At 41.8% G+C, this 15,492-nt stretch overlaps 1 protein-coding gene across 6 annotated transcripts in view; it reads right to left on the reverse strand.

The window, feature by feature from the left end:
• Positions 1-15,492, reverse strand: part of LOC117825006 (endothelin-converting enzyme-like 1) — a 184,237-nt gene that overhangs the window by 33,371 nt on the left and 135,374 nt on the right. The gene's annotated exons all lie outside the window — the stretch shown is intronic.

A 15,492-nucleotide genomic window follows, 5' to 3' on the forward strand; every position in this document is an offset into this window, starting at 1 on the left:
GAGCCCTTTTCTTTCTTGAATTTTTACCGTGGTTAAAACATTTTCAAAAATATTTTTTCCGATTCAGACACTAATTGTAAGTCTCTTATTATTGAAAGCATGAAATTAATCATTTCAATTATGTTTCAATTTAAAGAAAATAGACAATGAAGTAAGCATTGTTGATAAGCTTTAAAGACATGGTAACCCTTTCCAAATATGGTCACATCTGGGTCCATGACATTAAAATGAAAGCAGACTAAACGCTGAATGTGAGGCTTCAAATGTGAAGTCCAAAAAACAGAGATAAAGGTCAGAGTGGCTAAGCCCAATTTTAATTTACAGTCACTCTTTGAATAAGGTCTAACCCCCATAGACTGCACAAAACATGGACATAGTCTTGGTGACATCACACATTGGTTTCTGAAACGCACAAGGATGGTGCCCCTATATTGGAAATGCTGACTCAATCTAACTATCCATCAATCTATAAACAGGCAAAGAGGTGGAGCTGAGGCAGACTTGTAGCTACAATACCTGACAGTCAATTTAGCCACGCCCCTAATCATGCAAATTCAATGCATAGCCCTTAACCTCAATGAATTCCAAATTAATGCCTCACAAAACAAGAATTTATCCATATATGCCATACAGGAAAGTAGAGACATGTGCCGAAAAGACTGAAATAGGTTGAATTCTGCTGTGCAAATGGGGCCTAATGAAGTTTCATAGACTTGTGCCACCTCAAGTGGACACTCAAGGAACTGCAGTTCTTTGCACTGCCTGGTAATCTGTGATAAACTCCCTACAGGCTCATAATGAAACTCCCCTACACGGTCTTGCACGCCTATGTGTGCGCTGTGCAGCAACAGAGTCACAGCGGGGCTAAACGGAAGCAGAGAGCTTGACGGTGAGGGCGCCGTACAGATCAGGCATTAGGTCTTAATCACCAGAGGACTGAGTGAAGGCTCATTAGCTGAATGGATTTTAATGGGGCTAGTTAAGAAGATGGAAAGACATTGTCCCCTTACAATGCACCAACACATTAGCACAGGTAATGACCCTGCAGGTAATGAAGGAGGAAGAGCTGCTTTTATTCTGAACTTGGCACAATGAAGGCTGGAGTTTGATTTGTTTGTTTATTAATCAAAGAGGAAAAATGAGACAAACACAAGTTGATCTACTTCGAGCTTCATGTGATAACCGAAGGCAGATTTCTGAGATAGTTACAGGTTTAACATCGAGCTTGATGTATGATTTATACTGATACTATCTTCTTTACATACGGCATCTCTGGAGGCATTGGGGCACGTTCGCAGATATCCTCCTGAGATTTGCTTCCATTTTTCTTAAGACAGTCTCTAAAAAATGACTGACAATATGATTTCATAGCAAGTGTTGGTGCTGTGTTCCACCTGAGCATGAGTGGGCTCGGATACTACTTCAGTACGGGACTTTCACTCCATCCCAGGCCACCCATGAACGACTTATTGTGTAGACTAACTGTGTCCCTTTTATCATGGCTGTCACTTATTTTGTTGCATTTCAGTACGTCTGCAGCATGTACCCTCCTCTTCCTCTCTGCTCCACCTTTCCTTTTCTTCCTTTCCTTTCCACCTGGCGATAACGTGTCTTATGTCAACTGAGAAACAGCGAGCAGACAGTTGCAAGGGATGCTTTATGATGCTAGCTAGCTGGTTACCGAGTCTTCTTCTGCTGCTGCTTCTTTGTCTTCAGTATGTTTGACGGTAGGAGGAAACCAGTGTAAAGAACTACTGGCTCAGGCTTTGAGCAGCTTGTTGTTATGCTGCTATAGGCTTGGACTGCCGGGGAACTGACATCTCACCCCCATCCTTTACTTTAACTCTTCCTGTCCTGTTAAAGTTACAAACCATAGACCTTTCTGGAGTCCTCTGAGGTTCCTCTGGATCTCTGCTGCTGTTGACGTGCCAGAGTCCAGCTGCTACAACTATCCGTCTCACCACTATCTCTCTTCTCTCTCTTCATCTCCCTCTATCCCTCTCTCCAACACGGTCTCAGCAGATGTGTGTCTAACATGAGTCTGGTCCTGCTGGAGGTTTCTGCCTGTTAAAGGAAGTTTGTCCTTGCCACTGTAACTTGCTAAATGCTGCAAAGTGCTCTGCTCATGGTGGATTAAGATGAGATCAGACTGAGTCCTGTCTGTAAGATGGGACTGGATCTTATCCTGTCTTGATGTTGGGTCTTTGTTAATAATATAACATAAAGCACGGTCTTCACCTGCTCTGTTTGGAAAGAGTCTGAGGATAACATGTGATTGATTGACAGCACAGCAACTGACTGAGTATAATAAACCAACTGCTGAAGTCTCACTCTCATATGATGATGCGTGCATTCAGCGAGGTCTATACAATCATTCTTGACCGCTCACAGCAGGCCAAATAAATCCTCAGACCACCAACATGCACGGACCCTGCTGTTCATCTTCTACGTGATCCCCTCATGGACAGAACACACAAAGTCCAGCTTGCCGGCCTGACTGCAGAAACAAAGATTATGGTCCAGCACTTGGAAGCTTTTGGACGTTTCTAACCTCAAATCATATTTCTAACTTAAAACACACTTCTCTCTCCATAGGAGAGCTCCGTCTGTGCAGGTGTGCTTTCAGATGTTGGTGGTGGAGGAATGAGGGAATAGAGAGTTTGATGTTATAAATCACTAAGAATGTAATTGTCAGCCTCTCGTTTAGTCTCTCCTGAGTTGATTTCAACACAGAAAAATTAAGTAAAAGAAGAAAGAGAAAAAGGAAAAAGTTGGCCCAGTTTGATTTTCTTTGAGAAACTGAAAATTGAAAGAAGGCAGGCCTGAAAGCCTCAGTGTGCATCTGAGAGTGAAAGAAACAGCACAGAAGCAGAAAATCCAACAGTTTGTTTTATTGGTGCAGACTTTTATGCAAAATCCCTCTTAGAGTCATATATTCTCAAGCTCACGAGGCCCTGCTGGGAATCAAACCCTGACTGCTGAAAGCTGAAGCACCATAAAATTCACAGTTTGGCAAACAGCTTCGTCTAAGAAATGCTTTACTGCTACCCGGAGTGTATTTCTTTCAAAGGCAGAGGACCAATCGAAAAGTGAATGTTGACTGCGACCGTTTCACTTTCATGGATCACTCGAGAACACACATATTGTCCTCTGAAACACACCTGAACAAAACCCACATGGAATGATAGACTCTCCCACCAGCCTTCAAATTACACAGCCCAAACACTCAGTGGTAATAACACACCCCGGATACACACACACACACACACACACACACACACACACACACACACACACACACACACACACACACACGCACAGAGAGTCAGAGAGTGACGGATGAATGGAGGGAGCAGACGGAGAGGAAATAGCGACTGTGTGTGTGTGTGTGTGTGTGTGTGTGTGTGTGTGTGTGTGCATGAGGGACACTGGTGTTGTCATTATGCTTTCCCCTTCATTGGAGGCCTGCTCATCTGGCTAATGGGATTGGCTGCAGTCATTGTAGTGTGTGGGGACTGCACACACACACACACACACACACATACATGCACACACACACTGGAGGGAGGAAGAAGAAAAGAAAGATGGATGAGGATGCCGAGACGGAGGTGTGACTGCTCTTGGAAGCGGACTTGTATGACTGGAAAACCATTAATTTGAGGTGGAAAGAGAATGAAGAGAGAGACCGGGTCAATAGATCCCTTTAAGGACGGACGGAGAGAGAGAGAGTTGTCACAGATGGAGGGATTGAAAAATGGACGGAGAGACATCGATTTGTGGATGTTGTCAATAATAACCTCAAAGTGCTGAGAAAGAAGAAGAAGGAAAGTGGAGTCGCACGGATGAGTAAAAACACTTGTTTAAACTGAAAGAAGGTAAAACGAGGGAACAGAGAGAGTTCTGATTAACAGAAAGGTCTTAATTCCTTCACAGCCAGCATCTCCAGATAGCTGAGAGTACTTTAAACTCTTTGTGACGTGTCCTTGTGAATGAATTTCCTCGTTGCAATCATCCTTCTTTTTTAATTTTGTGTTCCTTCCTTTAGAAGACTCTCAAAAATCTCAAATGCCTGCAGATTTGTGTGGAGTCGGGTAATAAAGTATTCTTCAGAGGGTATCTGAGAGCAAGCAGCAATCTCTGGTGTCAAGACATGAAGCCAGAGTGGAAGTGCAAAGAGAGTGCAGTACCTCAAGTGTCAAAGGAGTCCCCTTTAGGTCCCATATTGAAAAGCTCATTTTTAAAGCCAAATTTAACATCTTTAGAGTCTGGTACAAAAACAGTTTTTGGTATGTAGCTTGATTATTTATTTGCACATTCTATGCAATGGATGATTTTATTTATAATGCATATTTTAAGATAATATAAAGGCTAAGAGTTACATGTACACTACTAGTCAAAAGTTTGGAAACACCTTCTCTTCCAAGGGTTTGTATTTATTGTAATGATTGTAAACACTGTAGATTAATACTAAAGACATCAGAACTATGAAAAACATATATGTAATTATTTAATGAACGAAAAGTGTTAAACAAAGCAGAATATGTTTTATATTTTAGATTCTGTAAAGTAGCCCCCTTTTTCCTTCATGACAGCTTTGCACACTCTTGGTATTCTCTCAGTCTGCTTCATGAAGTGGTCTCCTGGAATGGTTTCTAATTAACATGAGCCTTGTCAAGAGTTCATTTGTAGAATGACTTGCCTTCTTAATGTGTTTGAGACCATCAGTTGTGTTGTTCAGAGGTAGGGTTAGTACACAATGGATAGACCTATTTAACTACTGTTGTAATCCAGATTATGGCAAAACCAGATTATTTCATAGTTTTGATGTCTTCAGTATTAATCTACAATGTTGAAAATAACTAAAATAAATAAGAACCATTGAATGAGAAGGTGTGTCCAAGCTTTTGACTGGTAGTATATATTTGCAAAACAAGGGGCTGACTGAAATGAGTATTTCTTAGATGGCGCCATTTTCAGGCTTCATAATATCTCCAACCAATCACCACAGACACAAGTCTCATGATTCACCCAGTCTTTGTTTGAGAGATCACTCTGACCTGTACTTCCACCACCAAACCTAATAAGCTCACCCTCAAGTCCAAGAAGTTGGTGCCAGATTTCAAGATATTCTTCAACTTCTTCTTGAGAAATGGTGATAACAAGAGGGGGACGGACAGAAATCTCAAAAACAAGATATCTCCCTCCAGCCAACTGACAGTGTGAAGGCGTAAAAATGAAGTGTAGGTGTAAAAGAAAGAAATGTGGGTCAAAAGAAAGAAAGCTGGAAGGTAAAGGGAAGGTCGATCCATTCATTTTAATGCATCCTGTCATTGTGAAACTCACACAGCTGTCTAACAAGCCGCTGCAGCACCTGTCTGTGTTCTTTTTACTCATCTGCCACCTCTTCACCTCTCAGAGAGCAACTTCACACGGCTCCTCCAATTTAACAAGGATCCAAACCGTCCTCTGTTTTCCTGTGCTTGTACAGATGTCAGGCTGCACCAACCCCTTCAGCTGTGTGAGAACTTCAAGAGTACTTTCAGACAGTGTGTGTTTGTTCTTCCTCTTGTGTGAATGACAGAATACAGCGGGATACAAAAGAGTTTTTCTGTGGTCCATTAGTGGACATGAGTGGAGAAAAACCTCCGCTCCATCTGCTCCACCGGACAATGATACAACGGGTCAACACCTCTGCTGCAACCTCTGACTCCCTCTACATGATGGCACACAATGTTACTGTTTGTGTGTGTGTGTGTGTGTGTGTGTGTGTGTGTGTGTGTGTGTGTGTGTGTGTGTGTGTGTGTATGTGTGTCAGGAACTCAAACTTTCTCAGTTGTTTGATCTGCAGGAGATTTACAAGCATCGCAGTTTGTCTTTGCTTTTTGCATGTCTCCAGATGATTGCATTCTTTGTTCAGCAGGATTAAAAACATGGCAATCATGCAGGTGGGTTAATCATTCTCGTTTTGTCAAGCTCACTGCACGATGAGAAATACCAACTCTCCACATCCCACATCAAGAAAATCAAAGAAATTAGCCGGTAGTTCAAGCTGTGCTCCGGGCAAACAGGAGTGGATTCAAGGAAGATTCAACTTTCCCACGTTGATTGACCTTGAACACAACTGACAAATCCTATGAGTTATTTTTAACTTCTTTTTGTCATTCTAACCAAAGTTTGCTTCAAAATGAACAACTATAGGACAGATAGGACAGCCATGAGTTTGCCCAGACTTTATCCAAAGGAGCTGCATGTGAGGACTCACATTTTGAAGCCAAACGTTGGTGGAAAAACTTACTCAGCCTAACTTTCGTTGGATCTGGCAAGAGGCAATAAAAGCAGAGTGGAGGCATGCCTTTAGCCTCCTGCTAACTTATACAATGCCCCCCTGTCAGTCAGCTCATTCATATCCCAAATTGTACAAGACTTGTATCCTTGATATCTTTCAAACAGGTTGTAAACGTGTTTAAATCTGCTGTTAAAAATGAGCGTTTTAACTAAGCGGCAACCTCCGGTCTCAAAATATGAAGCCCATGCGCAAGTGTTATAAACTGCAATTCATCGACAACCGCTTGAGGCTGCCTGCAGAAACACCGGACACCACATACACACCCATTCAAAGAAGACGATCTTTACAGCAGAAATAAACATGTTTACAGCCTGGTTCAAAAAACGTCTACGTCGCTAATTTCAGAAGATATTAAGATTACAAGCTTTTGCCCAAATAAGGACATGACTGACTTGACTAACAGGCAGGAACACAGCTGTTGGCGAGGAGGCTCAAACCCTGCGTCTTCACCTCACACTAAGTTTGGATGAGTTCAGCATTTTCAATATGGCTTTGACCAATGATTGGCTTCAAAACAGCGCTCAGGAACAGATGGGTGACCTCACAGAGACTACGTCCATTATTTATACAGTCTATGATTTTAATATTGACTTAAAGGGGATCCATCAGCTTTTGCATCCAGCCTCTAGTGGACACTAAAGAAATGCACTCATGCAAAGTAATCATAACACATGAGTTAGTCGATGTGTGAACCGGATTCTGGAGTATTTATGACCTAGCAATTTTGGACTCTTACACCTGAATGTTGCTCTCTACTCTTTTCTAATACATCCTTGTACCTGTCATATTGATCCCAACACACAAACAGACATCATTGACATAAATTTGTCCTCCTGCAGACACCACTTGCCTTCATGTAAAGGTGACATATCATGCAAAATCGACTTTTTAATGGTTCTCTACCTGAAATATGTTTCCCTGGCATGTCTACAAACCCCCTGAAAATGAAAAAAATCCATTCTGCCCCTGTTTTGATTTCTCCACCTTTCTGTAAATGTGTGCTGAAACGAGCCGTTTCAGACTTCCGTGTTTTTCATACATCACAACAATATCCGGTCTGTAACTGAAGTCAGAGCTCGGAGCTTGTTTAGCCCATAGACTGTATAAAATACAACTCAACTTCTCCTCTGTTTTTCATTCCCTGCACACATGTTTCCTAACAAGGAGCTTAGAAAGGAGGCATGCTAGTTGTAGGCTGTCTTAATAAACACAGAGGTCGGTTTTACTCCCCACGTCTGCAGATTTGAAGATCTAGTGGATGATTTTTATTTTTCATGGAAAAGTGCTAGCGCTAGTTAGCATAGCCACATAGCTACATGTTTGTAGCTGTGTACCAAGACACACGTCTACATACTGATAAATAAAACAACAAGAAACACAGAATCTGTGACCAATGGTTCAGAAAGGTCCTGCTGCAGGCGCCTCTCCATCAGGATCAGATTCTGGATCAGATTCAGAGGGTTGAAGTAACACGGGTCTGTGAGTAGCCGTGTATATTCAGTCAACATGTAAACATTAGATCAACGTGCTGGAGAGCCGAGGCCACATCCACTTCCTGAGGGGGCGTGGTCAGAGAGAAAACAGAGTGTTCTGAGGAGGACTGAAGAAGAGGGTTTTTCAGACATGTCAAAATCTGATTTTAAAGTGTTTTTTTGAGCATAAACTTTAAAGACATGTTTTGAGGACCTCTTAGACCAATATATATTGATGAAAAAAGCGTGATATGTCACCTTTAAGAAACCTTAGAAAATACCCAGGGCTTATTCTCTGAACATTGTCCAAAGCTTAAATGTGAAAATGTTGGATTGTCTTGAATAAGTGCTCACTAATAACTTTTCAGATCATCTTAGCTTTGATTTTTAACTTTATCCTGAGTTTATTATTTGTGCTTTTGAGTAAAAAATCTCAAACATTGGAGGGATTAGGACTGAAATTTGTAAACACATTCATGATATTAATTGCATCAAATCTGGTGTTCTAACTTTCAAATTATCTTTCTTTCATATACTGTTGTGTTCCTATCAGCTTTAAAGAGACTTTGTTTTAAGTTTAATTGTGTAAAAAGTGCATACTCTGGTATCCTGACACCTTGAAATTTGGCAGAGTTAGCTCACAGGCGTTGTTTCATTTGTTGGAAATATATAAGCATGCTGAAGTTTGTATTCCTACTGAAAGAATCCCTCCCTGTCTCAGAAATAAGAGCTGAATTCATCGTTCTGTTGTCGCCTCTCCCTGTACTTACTTTTAAGGTTTTGTTACTACATGTTGCAGCCAGTTCTCCAGAGTGCTACTGCAGCAAAAAGCAGTTTTGCAGAAAGTCAGCTTTGTCAAGAATGAAAAAAAAAGCACATCCTTTCACTGTATAACATTGTGTTTACAGCCTCAAACAGGTTAAGTTATCTTCTACTGGAAAGAGTCAAAGTATAACAAAATGAACACAGCGGAGGGACAGATCAAAGAAGCAGGTGGATATTTCACTGACAGAATCCAGCACTGTCAGGTTCACATTTCTGGTGTTATCCCACTGTGAGTGCTAACTCTAGTTTCCTGTGTCTTTATTTGTTTGTGAGGAAGAGTGCTGCTGCTCACAACAACCTGTGTGACTGGCAAATAACAGGCAGCGGTGGAGAGACCGCTTGATGAGAGGGACTGTGGTGATTTTAAAGAAACTCTTTTAAGCTAAGCTAATGAGCAACAAACCCCCAGGAAATAAAACAGCTCCATTCCTCCGTTTGCACACGTGTTAGTCGGTGTGTGTGAACCAGCAATGCCAACCTTTGTTTAAACCCCAATATTGAACTTCCTGGGAGACCGAAACCTGTAGACAGACTGGAGGTAGGAGGAGGAGGGGGAGGAAGGAAAAAGAGAAAAGAGACTACAAAGGCAGGAGAGAAGAGGAGGGAGACAGGAACCGGTGAGGAGGAGGATGACAGGAGGTAGAGAAGTGACAGAGATGAAGAGATAACGATAGAAGAGGTGCAGATGGCGAGAAGGGAGAGTGGCGCTCAGGGATTGAGGCAGAATTGGGGGGAAAGAGGGTTATCATGCAATGTTGAGAGGGAGCGGTGTAGTAAGGGAGGAGAAGGAGCTGGGGAGCAGGGGACTGAAGAGAAAAGGAGTTTGGTGAGCAGTCGATGACAAAGAAGGAAAGTCTGAGGCAGAAAGTTGCCTATAGTCAAGGAGAGAGGAAGTCCTTAAAGTTCACACTGCTACCTCCCACAACCAAATTCAGGGATGCCAGATCCATCCAGGAAAACACAATATTTATTCATGGCTTCTGGGGACAACAAAAAAATGTTCTTGTTGGGTTTCTTAAGGGGGAAAAATCTTAGCAATGATCTCTAACTCATTTGCAGGTCTTGGTAGGTTTGAAGGAAAATAAAGACCCAAGTCCGACACCCCCAACATTACAAGCTTGGTTGATTGATGAAGCCATAGCCTTGGAGCCCTCTACCGCCATTATAATCCATCAGTACCTGGGCTGAGAAATGAAGCCAGCTCTGGAGTGCTAAAACCTGCAGTTCCTCAAGTGGCAACTAGAGGTTTGCTCCAAAAATACACAGGAAGAGCATTGTTTATTATTTTGTGCTGGGTGCAGCCCTCCTTAAATCTGATCCCCAGTGGCCATCCCAACATGCTAAATGATGATTGGCTATCTGCTTTGTCAGAGGCGGGACTTAAGGCAAAATCAAATATCTGGGCTGTGTTGCAACAGGCTGATGGTAGTTTTCTGTGCATCTAGTGTCATACATGTCAGATAAATACTCTCTGTAAATATACATGTAAATATACAATGCAACAATTCTCCAAGCAGAATTCCATATTTCTATATATTTTATTATTTAACTATAATTTTTTAAATGTAAAAACTACCTCTGCTACTCACCACTGCACTTTATCATATTCATTTAGCCTGTACATATTAGTCATGCCTACTTGTTGTTCTTTTGTATTGTATTTATAGCTGATGTTATTGATATTATATTTTTATTTGTACATCTTATTCTTATGCCTTGTACAAAGAGAGCACAGTTTATCAAAGTCAATTCCTTGTGTGTTCAGGCATACCTGGCCAATAAAGCTGATTCTGATTCTGATCTAAATATAACTCGTGTTTTTATTTGTACTATGAATAATGTCATTGGACATACAGTACACTAAAAGACTAACTTTAAGTACCTCACTTTATAAAGTTACAATACATACAGTTATGTGACGCCTTTTAGATACTTCAATGTTAGAAGTAAAATTAGATACGATAAGTGGTGATAGCAAGGGTGACTTATATTCATTCATGTGTTAGCAAAGCGGCAAACTCCGGTCTCAAACGATGAAGCCAATGCGGAAGTGTTATAAACTGCAATACATCGAAAATCCGCTTGAGGCTGGCTGCAGAAACACCGGAAACCACATAGACATGAATGGGAAAAAGACGATCTTTGCAGCATTAATAAACATGTTTACAGCCTGGTTCAAAAAACGGCTTGGCCCTACAAAGCTAATCGCTCTAATGGCACACACTGTACGGGGGTGAATTTTTTTCTAACGTGACGGTTCAGAAGATATTAAGATTATGAGTTTTGCCCAAATAAGGACATGACTGACGTGACTCCCGGTCGGGAACACACAGCCCTTGGCTAAGAGGCTCACACTACGTCACACTCTGCCTAGTTGAGTTCCGCATTACCAATATGGCTGCTGCTGTCAATTTGCTTCAAAACAGCTCTTAGGAACAGATGGGTGACGCCACGGATACTACGTCCATATTTTATACAGTCTATGGTGTTAGCACATACTTCATGCAACCCCTGCATAAGTTGATGCTGAGGGGCAGCCTCTGGTTTTGGGAAATGAGGCCAATACAGAAGAGCAAAAAACTGCAGTTCCTCGAGTGTCCACTAGAGGCTGGTTACAAAAAAAAGGGAAGCCCCATTAACACTCATATTAAAAATGTAGGTTTTTACAGCAAAATTAAACACGTTTATACAGTTTTGTTCAGGAAAGCTCATTTATTCATTCATACTAACTGTGCAGGGGTACATTTTTTATAACTCAACTGCTTTAATAATATTGAGTCTAAAGCCGGGTTAATACTTCTGCGTCTGATCAGAAACAGGCGACCTGACTATCATAGAGGCCGCGCTGACCTCAAGCGTTTCAATGTAGTACTGCAGAGCTATGCACACGTCGAGGCACAAGTATGTGGTGCTCACGTCCACGGTCACTGCTGCGTAGGGTTAGTGCAGAAGTATAAACCAGCACTAAGAGTGTGGACAACAGGTGGGCGAGTTGTAGCCGCTTGCAGGGATGCTAAAAGCCCACCTCAGCTCCTTCTCTTTGCCTGTGTCAAAGTTGATGCAAGTTTGGGTTGAGTCAGCATTTCCAATATGGTGGCCGACATTATTGGCTTCAAAACACCTCTTCAGAAACCAAAGGGAGACATCACCGACTCTGTGCCCATGTTCCATACAGTCTATGGTCAGTTTCCCAGTTGGGCCACACCAGTTAAAAAGTCTCAACCCGTCCCTGTTGTTCCTACATTCTTCTTGTAAGTTGCAATGTCAACACAAAATACAGAATGATTTCAGACAGCTCTGATAAAGTTTTATGATCATCTAATCAGACAATAAAGATGACAAGAGCATGACTCCAGAACATTTCTCACATTTTTATTCTCTCCCTTCTCTGAAAATCGTTTAAGATTGCTTTTTCTTTAAGATTAATTTGTCAGCCTGAAAAAATCCAAGTCAAAAATGGAAAATGGATTTAGACTTTCAGATTGCAGCTTCACACTGACGCAGACATCAGCTGAACGTTAAATCTGACTGAGTGAACCTGTGATAAAAGGGACAGAGGACAGAGTGTCAGATAGACGCAGGTGGAGGGAACAAAAGACAGGGAGAGAGGATGATTGAAACTTAGGACAGAGTCTATTACTGAAGCCATCAGGGGGGATGGATGGACAGACAACTCAAAGAGGAGACCGGTAAACAACGGGAGAAAAGAGCGAGCATCAAACCGGAGAAGTGAACCTGGGCTAATGGATGTGACAGTGCGGATGATAACTCTAGTTTTACAAAGAGCGTTATGAATCCTTAATGATGTGACCCCGACTCAATGGGGATGAATGTTGGAGTGTTGTTATTAAAAATTATGTTTCACAAAGACGGCAGAGCAGCAGGAGACTGGATGTAAGAGATCAAGAAAAAGGAGCACAGAACAGAAAGACGTTCGGATATAAAAGATGTTTACGATAATAGAGCTGAGCTAAATCAGAGCAACAAGAAAGATCCTATCTTTTTTTTTGTAGCTGATAAAAGGAACAGGAACAAAACACTAAAGATTTTTCAATTGGTGAATAACATTTAATTGATATCGTAAGAGTGAGAACGCAGAAGGAAGAAAGAGCAAAAAGCAAACTTGATGTGATTCAAAGCTGAGGCCAAAATAGATTCTACACATCCTGCAAGTGATGAAGTAGTAAAGGGTCTGTGCTGTGCAGACGGGAAGGATAGAAAACTCATCTTATTTCTAATCCTGTTCAGTTTTATAGCCCACAGGACCTGCCTTAGCCTGAAGTAGGCAGCACTGTTGCTGCAATATTTTGATGAAATGCTTGATTCTCTGTCTCTGGACTAGTCTGGACCTCTGATTCTGTCCTGAGCACTGATGTGAAGTCATATCAGAGAGATACTGAGAACTATACAAGCGTTGTATGAAGGAGTAGTTCAGGTTGTGAGCCACCCTTACATTATCTATTGGTTTATTAGATAAAACATGTTAAGAGGTTTTTCGACTGCAGGAACTTTACCCCTGAACTACGTGCGTTTTGACCGGAGGACCAAGGGTCTAAATTTAGTTCAGGGGTCAATAATCTCCCCCTTGAAAAGCCCCTGCTAGAGAGGTAGTACTTTTCAAAGGTCCCGGGACTTTCAGGGGGCAGGGCCTGCAATGCTGAACGTGTCTGATTGGTAGATTAACCGCAGTGTTTTTATTCCACCCACCGTCCACAATAACATCACACACATCTGTGATTTACTTGATTTCTCTTTCTTTCATTAGTTTTTATTTGTTCTATCTTTTTTGTATGTGTGTGTACTTTTCAAAAGAAGAAGCTGTGATTCTCTTGATTTAGCAGCTTGTAACAGTAGTCTTCTCTCAGCCCACTGTGAATGCATCTCTCCCAATGTTCCGGTTTTAAAAGTGACCCTGTAAACTGGAGACCTTCAGCTGAACGTGTCAGTGTTTGTGGAGTTTACACAGCTGTTGAAACACAGAGGGAGTTCCTGGGAATGCAAACTAGTTTAGTTTTTATTAAGATTTCAAAATATCCTCATCAGATATTTAATGATCGTCTAAAGATGTTTATGAGGGATGCATCCGGCTGAGAGTCTCCAGTTAACAGGGTCGCTGTTTAAACCAAAACACCGGTCAATCTCTGCCACGGCCTTTTGAGTTCAAAAGGATTTTAAAGCCGTGTTGAAACGTCTTTGCTACTCGCGCTTATCTCCTCTCACGTGTTGATTCAGTGAATCCATCTGTGATGAAATATAGCACCATCTAAAACAGCGCCAGCTGAGTCTCTTCATGCTAACAGGCTAACTGTTGTGTTGCTCATAATGATACCTGCCTGTCCGTCTGCTTCTATGGTGTCATCTGTGATAAATGGCATTCCTCTTTGTTTTACTGCCCTCTAGCGGTCTGGTGGTGTAGTGTATTTACTTTTTTCCCTCATATGTCACTGGCCTGATTTGCACAATCTACCCGGGACTTCAGTCCGCAGTCGAAATGCAGACAACAATGGGGGCACAGGAACCCTTTAGTTCAGGGGAAAGTAGTTCTGGGACCCCCGGAACTCTTAGGTCGAAATGCACCTCATGACAGGAGTCAAATTACATCATCCATTGGTTTCTGAAGAGGCATTATGAAGCCCATAGATGGTAGTCCAAGAGTTGGTTGAAGTCCTAAAGTTTATCAGAGTCCTTTGGGGATGAATGACGGTGAGATCAGTTGATTCTGGTTATCCGGCTAAAGGAGTTCAGTCCCTTGATATGAGTTTATGAGGATCTTTCACTTTGACTCATATTTGTGTTGTGCAGGTATTAGATCGATCAATGTCTGCACTACAAAAAAAATCTGCCTCTATTGATCGTTCTCATCATGTTACCTATAAACGCATTGATAGATGACTTACTCGTGGAGCTGTCAAAATAAGAGCACGGCCTCATTTGTTCACAGAAAGTAATTGAGATTTCACAGACACACTTTCCACAAAGATCCATTACAGATTTGATTTCAGCAGCTCTGGGAATGTCATTCGCCTCTGATAAGAGAAAATATGTTATTTTGATTGATTAATTGTTTACATATCCTGTGTGTGATTGATCACGGGATACCGGTGTGACTCTCAGGACTTTTAGAAACTCAATCCAAAGTTGATGCACGCATCGTGGCGGGATGGGGAATCTATAACGGTGATACGAGGTAATGAAGTTTCTAAAAGTTGTCTTTTTTTTTTACATGGTTCTGTATGAATTGATTTTTAATAAAGCAGCTGTGGACTTCTATTTCTGCAGTTGAAAACTTTCATATTACATTCAGTGGTGACATCTTTGTATATTTGCAGCCAGAAAAACAGGCGACACTGTGTGAGGCCCGTAAAATATGGAGGTTATACGTCCAAAGCGACAGAAGCTATCAACACCGGGTCGAGGGAGCATGCAGCTCATGTGATTCTGTCTTATTGAAATAAATGAAACCACTGTAACAGGAAGACAACTTATAGAACTTACAAAAAAATACTCAAAAGAATACCATCGTACGAACTGATTCAACAAACTCATCATTTCACAGTAGAGTTCAGGAATAGATGTACTGAACTTGTGAGTCATGAAATTACCAACATTTTGCCGCTACACATCAGTCAGACAGACAGACAGACAGTCAGACAGACGGACGGACGGACGGACGGATGGACGGACAGACAGACAGACAGACGGACAGAGAGTCAGAGTCAGACAGACAGACAGACAGTCAGACAGACGGACGGACAGACAGACAGACAGACAGACGGACAGAGAGTCAGAGAGTCAGACAGACAGACAGACAGACAGACAGACAGACAGACAGACAGACAGACAGACAGA

The sequence above is a fragment of the Notolabrus celidotus genome, chromosome 14, assembly GCF_009762535.1.
Source record: "Notolabrus celidotus isolate fNotCel1 chromosome 14, fNotCel1.pri, whole genome shotgun sequence".
Taxonomy (NCBI): Eukaryota; Metazoa; Chordata; class Actinopteri; order Labriformes; family Labridae; genus Notolabrus; species Notolabrus celidotus.